Source organism: Bos grunniens, chromosome 1, assembly GCF_055505025.1.
Source record: "Bos grunniens cultivar Pamir isolate PY7600 chromosome 1, Bosgru_T2T1.0, whole genome shotgun sequence".
NCBI lineage: Eukaryota > Metazoa > Chordata > Mammalia > Artiodactyla > Bovidae > Bos > Bos grunniens.
In genome coordinates this window covers 31,101,571-31,108,842 of record NC_141165.1, presented here as the reverse complement: position 1 = coordinate 31,108,842, position 7,272 = coordinate 31,101,571, and positions in this window count along the sequence as shown.

The following is a 7,272-nucleotide window of genomic DNA, read 5'->3' as shown; positions in this document are numbered from 1 at the left end:
CACAAGAGTAGGACAAGATTTAGCAAATAAACCTCTACCACCAGGGAAGCTCTTATCTTCCTAAGCAATACTCAAAACTCAGAAGACATTAGGGAAAATATGGACAGACTTGATACAATAAAAAATAAAATTTCTGTATGACAAGCAACTGACAAAGAAAAAGTATTTTCAGAGTATCTATCAGAAAAGAGTTAATGTCCATAATATATTAAAATGCTCCTATAAATCAATAAGAAGATGCAACCAAAATAAAATTGATAAAGTCCTAGGTAGGTAATTAACAGAAAAAGAAATCCAAATGATTAATAGGCATATGAGTAGATGCTTGAACTTGTTGGCAAGGAGACAAATGCATTTATATATATACATAAGCTCGATGTTCTTCTCTGGTCCCTGTAACCTTGCTTCAGGTGGTTTCTTGGCCACTCCTCCCTCGATTAGCAACTGTTGATCAGCTGTTTGGACCTCAGGAAAGGTCACAGAGGCTGGAGTCTTGCCTGGTGTCTGGACTTACTGAGGTTCAGATTCTTTGTGTCTCAGCACAGAAGGACTTCAGTGAGAGGCCAAGTAATAGGCAAGAAATAGATTTATTAACATAGGACGCTTGTAAGAGATACAAGCTGGCAGGCAAGCAAGCTCTGCCTGGCTTGAATATTCTTGATTGTAGGTTCCCCCTTTTATCTCTTTAAATACATCACACCATTCCATTCTGGCCTGCAGAGTTTCTGCTGAGAAGTTAGCTGATAGACTGATGGGAGTTCCCTTGCCCATAGTTTGTGGCTTTTCTCCTACTGCTTTCAATATTTTCTTTACCTTTAATTTGTGTCATTTTAATTATAGCGTGTCTTGGTGTGGTCTCTTTTGGGTTGATCCTTTTTGGGACTCTCTGTGCTTCTTGAACTTGATTGTCTGTTTCCTTTGCCATGTTAGGGAAGTTTTCAGCTATTATGTGTTCAAGGATGTTTTCTGTTCCTTTCTCTCTTCTTCTGGGATCTTCATAGAAATGTTAGTATGCTTGGCGTTGTCTCAGAGACCTCTTAAATTGTTCTCATTTCTTTTTTTTTTCTTTTCTCTGTTCAGTTTCAGCATTTCCACTACTCTGTCTTCCAGCCTGCTGATCAGTTCCTCTGTACCATCTACTTTGATCCCTTCTAGTGTACTTTTCATTTCAATTATTCTTCATCTGTTTCTTCTTTATATTTTCTCTTTGTTAGTTACTTCTCATGTCTCACTCTGCTCACCCAATCTTCTCCCTAGTTTTTTGAACATCTTTATAATCATTACCTTGAACTGTCTATAGGGTAGATTGCCTATCTCCACTTAGTTCTTCTTCTGGGGTTTTGTCTTCTTCCTTCATTTAGAACATATTCCCTTATTGCTTCTGTTGGCCTAATTTTTTGCCTTTATTTGTATGTATCAGGTAGGTTGGTTATGTTTCCTGACCTTGGAGAAGTGGATTCTTGTAGATGTCCTATGAGTCCCAACAGCACACTGCCCTCTGGTCACCACACCTATATTCTAGGAGTGCTCCTCACTCGGGCTATGCCTTCTTTTGAGACATGCTGACTACTGTGGGTGGTCTTGTAGGCATGGCTGGTCCCTGATCTGGTTAGTTGCCAGGTCCTGCTTTGTGTAGAGGCTGCTGGCTGTGGGGCCCTGGTGGGTCTGGGGACTAGTACTGGCCCCTGGTAGATGGGGTCAGGTTCTGGGGTGCATGATTGCAGGGCTGTAGGTGCGGGATCTAGTATTGACCTGCTGCTGAGTGTGGCCAGTTCCTGATATAAGGTGTCCCAAAGTTAGTGTTGGCACACTGGTGAGTGTGGCTCAATCCCAGGGCAGCTGGGTGAGGGGTCTAATTTGTCTCAGATCTGTCATCCATCTGCTGGTGGGCAAGGCCAGGGTCCAGGGTGGGGGTAGGGTGTCCTAGGGCTGGTGTTGGTCTGCTGGTGGGCTGGACTAGGACCCAGGGGGTCTTGGGACTGGTGTTGGCCTGTGGATGGGTGGGCTGGGTCCTGGTACAGCAAGCTGCAGGGCTGTGGCAGTCCTGGGACTAGCATCCACCCACTGCTGAGTAAGGCCACTTCCTGGGGCTAGTACCAGCCCACTATTGGACAGAGCTGCACCCTAGGGTCTCTGGTTGTAGAGCCTGGGGTCCTTGAGCTGGTGTTTTGGCCTACTAGTGGGTGGACCTGGGGCCCAGGGGGTCCTAGGGCTGGTGTCTACCTACTGGTGGCTGAAGCCAGTCCTTGGGCTAATGCCAGCCCATTGGTGGATGGAACCAGATCCCAGGGTCTCTGGCTGTGGGGCCCTAAGGCTAATACTGATGCACTGGTGTTCAGGGCCAGGTCCAGGGCTCCCTAGTGTGTGGGGCTGAGTTAGGGTGGCTGTGTGCTCAGGGAGTCTTAAGGCAGCACGCCTGCTGGTAGGTGAGACTGTCAAATGCCAGTGGGCAGGGCTGAGTCCTGGTGCTAATCCTGCCAGTGACAGGATTCCAAATGGCATTTGTCAGCTCCAGTGTCCTTGTGGTAGACAGTGCTCCCCAAAATGGCTGCTACCACTGTCTATGTCTCCAGGGTGAACTCCTACTGCTGTGCCTCTCTGGGAGGCTCTTAAGATCTAACCCAGGCTCATTTCAAATTCTCATTTCTGTCCTGAGTTCTGGAGCATGTGAGATATTGTGTGTGCCCTTTAAGAGTCTTTAATTCCCCCAGCCCTCTGGCTCTCCCACACTTGTCTTCAAAGGCAAACTTTTTGAGGCCTTGTCTTCCTGGTGCAGAACCCCTAGTTTGGGGACCCGATGTGGGGCTCAAACCCCTCGCTCCTTGGGTGGGCAGATATGATTATGCTTCAGTTTGTGGGTTGCCCACCTGGGTCTTAACTATACCATGTTTCTGCCCCTCTTACCTATCACACTGTGGTTCCTTCCTTATATCTTTAGTTGTAGATCTTTTCTTCTGGTCTTCCAGTCTTTCTCAACAATAGTTACTCTGTAAATAATTATATCAATAATTCTGATGTGCCTGTGGGATGAGGTTAGCTCAAGGTCTTCCTACTCAGCCTTCTTGGACTCTAATGAGGTTTACCATCACCCAGATACTTTTAAAAAGCTTCTCACTCACATAATTTCAATGTGTGGTCAAGGGTAAGAAACACTACTCTAAAATAGTGCTAACCCAAAGTGTGGTACATGGACAAGCAGCATCAGCATTACCTGCTGCTGCTGCTGCTAAGTCGCTTCAGTCATGTCTGATTCTGTGCGACCCCATAGACGGCAGCCTACCAGGCTCCCCTGTCCCTGGGATTCTCCAGGCAAGAACACTGGAGTGGTTGCCATTTCGTTCTCCAATTCGTGAAAGTGAAGTTGCTCAATCGTGTCCGACTCTTCGCAACCCCATGGACTGTAGCCCACCAGGCTCCTCCATCCATGGGATTTTCCAGGCAAGAGTACTGGAGTGGGGTGCCACTGCCTTCTCCATCAGCATTACCTAAGAGCCCATTAAAAATGCAAGTCATTGAGGTCCCTTTCAGACCCATTGAATTAGGATGGGCTGGTGCTCAGGAATCTGTTTTAATAAGCCTTTCAGGTGATTCTATGCATGTTCAAGTTGGAGAACTCAGAATCATCTCTTTAAGCTTTATTTGTATCACAGAGCTTCCTGCGTTCAGTTGCTAAATTGTGTCCAATTCTCTGCAACCCCATGGACTGTAGCCTGCCAGCTCCTCTGTCCAGGGGATTTCCCAGGCAAGAATACTGGAGCAGGTTGCCATTTCTTCCTCCAGGAGATCTTCCTGACCCAGGGATCAAACCTGCACCACCTGGTGGCTCAGTGGTAAAGAATCTGCCTGCCAATTCAGGAGACACAGGAGATTCGGGTTCAATCCCTGAGAAAGGAAGATCTCCTGGAGGAGGAAATGGCAACCCACTCCAGTATTCCTGCCTGATAAATCCTATGGACAGAGGAACCTGGTGGGCTACTGTCCATAGGGTTGCAAAGAGTCGAATATGCCTGAGCACACACACAAAATAATGGTTGCAAATGCAGATAATCCTTACCATTTGAACACATTTGGTATAATCTTAGGGTCATTCTTCAGACCTTAGCAATGTAAATGCCAATAATTCATTACTGAGATAGAAATCTCCTGGACACATACAAAAGTACTCCATGTCTTTCTGTATTATCTCTAAATACAATGGAGTCCTACTCCTGTAATACAGCTTTAGTAGATGTACACATGGGTAGGAAGACAAATAGTTTATGTTTAAGTTTCTTCAATATTTTAAGTTCCATTATGAGAACAAGGTGTTTTTTTAATAATGCACTTTTGCAATGTTTCTCTTAAATGGATTTAATAGAATTAAACTAATTCATTAATGCAGCTTGGCTGTATAGAATCACTTGTTGTGCGTTATTCAGAATGTTGACTTGTGGTTACGTTGGTCTGTTACTTGAGGCTTTATCCAGTGAAAACCAACAGACATGTGCCCCTTCTTACCCACTAAACTGACAATATTCAACACATGGTCAAGCTACTGAAGCACAGGAATGGCATAATCACATTCAGGTTTTGGAAAGATGCTCTATCTGCTGTGTAGAACAATTCCAAACAGGACTGGCATCGCCTAGGAGCAACGTTTTAAAAACCATTAAAAATGAAAATTACTAAGTAGTAAAAAAGAAATAACTTTAAAAATTTTTAAGAAATGAAAGTTATTAAAAATAATTTGAAATGTGAATCTGTGTATGCGTGTGTACCAAGGAGGTGTGTATTGAAGTCCATTCAGTTGTAGAAAGGAACTTGTAAAAATGTTTATATTCCTTAAGCTCGTTTCTTTAAGATTTCTATTTTAGTATATACAGTAAAATCCTGAGAAAATGGAATTTAAAACAAAAAGTCCACTGCGTTTCAATGGGACTTGCTGAGGTAAGCAGCCAGGAGTTTGGTTTAGGCATCTGACAGAACAAGTTCATCTTGGTCTCATTTAGGTTGTTGTGCCACCTGGTGGTCATTTCTCACTGTAGTTTAATCACGTGAAAGTGTTAGTTGCTCAGTCGTGTCAGACTCTTCGCAACCCCAGAGACTGTAGCCTCCTAGGGTCCTCTGTCCATGGGATTCTCCAGGCAGGAATACTGGAGTGGGTTGCCATTCACTTCTCCTGATCTTCCTGACCCAGGGATTGAACCAGCATCTCCTGCACTGGCAGGCAGATTCTTTACTGTCTGAGCCAACAGGGAAGTTTAGTCACAGTGGGGACAATTCTATAATTATTATAGAATAATAGTATACACAGGCTGGCTGAAACTTCCAGGACATTGGTAGGTGTCCTGTTGTCAATTAACCTGAGATTCTGGGTTAGGAAACCAAGGTCCCAAGGACGCAGGAACCCACTCACGTCAGCTTCTCTGCTTCCTGCTTCTCTCCCTACACATTCCACTACCCCAAATGAGACAGAGGGGGAGAGAATGAGAGGAAGACAAGAAGCAATCCATAGCTGAATTATGTCCCTGTATATTGGAATATAGCACTAAATATATGTGGTTAATAAATATGTATATGTCAGTGTACCTACTTTAAATGTTTTCAATAATACTGTTGAAGAACAAAAAAAGTTGGAACACTTCAGTGAGGAGAATAGATTGGAGAAAAAACAAGCCCAAGGGAAGAAAGACAAGCAAGAATGTCATTGAAGTAATTTGGGCATAAGACATCCGATGCTCTGAAACTAGAATGGCAATACAGCACTGGGACTGGGAGAGAAGTGGATGGGTTTGACACTTACAGGAGGTAGAATTGAGTCCTTACCATTGCTATGCTATGCTAAGTCACTTCAGTCGTGTCCGACTCTGTGCAACCCCATAGACGGCAGCCCACCAGGCTCCCCCGTCCCTGGGATTCTCCAGGCAAGAACACTGGAGTGGGCTGCCATTTCCTTCTCCAATGCATGAAAGTGAAAAGTGAAAGTGAAGTTGCTCAGTCGTGTCCGACTCTTAGCGACCCCATGGATTGCAGCCTATTAGGCTCCTCCGTCCATGGGATTTTCCAAACAAGAGTACTGGAGTGGGGTGCCATTGCCTTCTCCGCCTTACCATTAAGAGACACAAAATAAAGTGTTTACAGATAACTTGATGAGTTGTCTGAGATTTTCCTTAAAATAATCCAATTAGAGAGAGAGGAAACAAGAGGGGTGGTTATAGATGAAACAAAGGCTGGCCATATGCTGATAGTTGTTGAGTTGGGTGATGGTCATAGCGGGGGGGTTGGGGGGCGCTTTCCTTACCCTACTCAGGTCTCAGTTCAGGTCAGTTGCTTCATTGTATCTGACTCTTTGTGACCCCATGGACTGCAGCACGCCAGGCCTCCCTGGCCATCACCAACTCCTGGAGTTTACTCAAACTCACGTCCATTGAGTCGTTGATGCCATCCAACCATCTCATCCTCTGTTGTCCCCTTCTCCTCCCACCTTCAATCTTTCCCAACATCAGGGTCTTTTCTAATGAGTCAGTTCTTCGCACCAGGTGGCCAAAGTATTGGAGTTTCAGCTTCAGCATCAGTCCTTTCAATGAATACTCAGGACTGATTTCCTTTAGGATGGACTGGTTGGATCTCCTTGCAGTCCAAGGGACTCTCAAGAGTCTTCTCCAACACCACTACTTTTGTGTATAGTTGAAAATTGCCATAATAAAAATGTAAACAAAAATAAAATGCCTGGGAAAAATTCAAGAAAAAAATGCACCAGAAAGGTAGACATATGACATATAAAGCTCAGAGAGCCATCTGAACAGAAGGAAGAATTTGGGAGAGGTCAGTAGGTCACTCAAATACAACAAATGTTAAATTTATCATGATTAATCCTATTAAAAGAAAACCACGAAAGTGCTGAAACCTTATAATTTCATTCCTTTTTATCCCTATCCAGAGGTACTACTCTCCAGGAGTTGATGTATATCCTCCCCAACCATGTTTCTATACTTTTATCAGATATGTATGTATACATGATTTACTCACACAAAGTCTGGTTTTAAAATGTAGTGATTTAATATTGTTATGTATCTCTTTGCAATTTGCTTTTTTTCACTTATCATCTTCAGAATTCATACTTTATTTTCCCTAAGAAATGGTATTCTTGAATAAAGTTGTATATACAGTACACATTAGATAAAGAAGTTGTATATACAATATACAATGGAATATTATTAAGCCATAAAAAGGAATGAAATAGAGTCAGTTGTAGCGAGGTGGATGAACCTAGAGTCTGTCACACAGAACAAA